Below are 1,487 nucleotides of genomic sequence, written 5' to 3' on the forward strand. Positions count from 1 at the left end.
TCCCTCCTTTGATGCCACGGTCCTCCTCCCCTCCTCCTCTCTCCTTCCTCCTCCCTTTCCCTCCTCCCTCCTCCCTCCATCTCTTTTTTCTGTTTTTAGTAAGTGTTTAAAATATTTAGTAAGTAAATTAATAAAACTAGTGGAACTACTTTTTTTAGTAAGAACTAGTTGAATTAATAGAACTAATTTATTTTTAGTAAGAAAATTAATATAACTAGTTGAACTAGTTTATTTTTAGAAAGAACTAGTTTATTTTTATTATAGTAAGTTTATTTTTAGTAAGAACTAGTTGAATTAATAGAACTAGTTGAACATGTCACATTTGTTGTTATTTTTTTAGTTTAAGCAATTATTCCAGCATCGACGTCGACGATGCCTATCCCGCATCCTCGTCGTCGATACCCGTCGTTCGCTAGGGTTTTAGTTGTATTAGTGATCGATGTTATATGTATGATACTATTTGGGATGTATTAGTCATAACTAATAGGGTATTTATTTTTGCAGAAATCTAGGAGCCCCTCCATCATCCCCGTCGTCGTCCCCGTCACCGACCCCGTCCGACCTCGAGGTGAGACCAGACAAATCTCCATGTCAATATGAGTCCTATAAGATATGATGTAGATAAAAACATGTGAAATAGGATATGTGTTTGCCCAAGTGGTTGGTAATGTTTGCAGGTTACACCTCCGAGTGGCCTATGTTTTGCCAGAGTGTTGATTAATTTCCGTTCCGGCAAATTTCAGGTGCTCGATATGTCCTTTTTTAGCAAAGGTCATGCCAGAATTTTCCGTGAATTTTGGCATGACTTGTGCTAGAATATGTAGGAAATATCAAGTGCCCTGGATTTTCTAGTAAGATAATTAGACGATATTTCAGGTTGACTTTAAGTCTTTCGAGCCCGAAGAATCCCGACTATTGTTATGGGGGTCGTTTCTCCTTCTTCTCCTTGCACTACAAAAAAAAGACACATCCGTGACATTTTGGGCCGAACGAATTTTTTTTCTGTCATAATGACGATAATTGTGACAAAACCCGGTATCATCAAAGATGTGGTGGGCTCCTACTTCTATGACAAAAAATCATGACAAAAAATGGGCTTTTCGTCCTGGGTGGGCCGGAGACGCAGCTGCATGACATTCTTTGGGCCGTCCATGACGGAAAAACCGTGGTAGAAGCGAGGGGGAGGAAAATTTCGGGGAGTTGCCGGTTACGGTGGGAGGTCGGGGGCGGAGCGATGCGCGTTTCTCTCGTACGTATGCACGTGTGTGCGAGGCGTTGGCTCTAACTGAACCCGAGCGAGGCGTTGGGCTCTAACTGAACCCGAGCGAGGCGTTGGGCTCTAACTGAACACGAGCGATTGCACTGCAGGCTACGCGTTACTGAACCCGAGCGATTGATCGATGGCTGTTAACTGAACCCGATGGAGTGATTCCTTCGCTACTACTGCTAACTGAAGCCGATCGATGCTGCCTCTGGGATGAACAGTG

Source organism: Triticum dicoccoides, chromosome 4A, assembly GCF_002162155.2.
Source record: "Triticum dicoccoides isolate Atlit2015 ecotype Zavitan chromosome 4A, WEW_v2.0, whole genome shotgun sequence".
NCBI lineage: Eukaryota > Viridiplantae > Streptophyta > Magnoliopsida > Poales > Poaceae > Triticum > Triticum dicoccoides.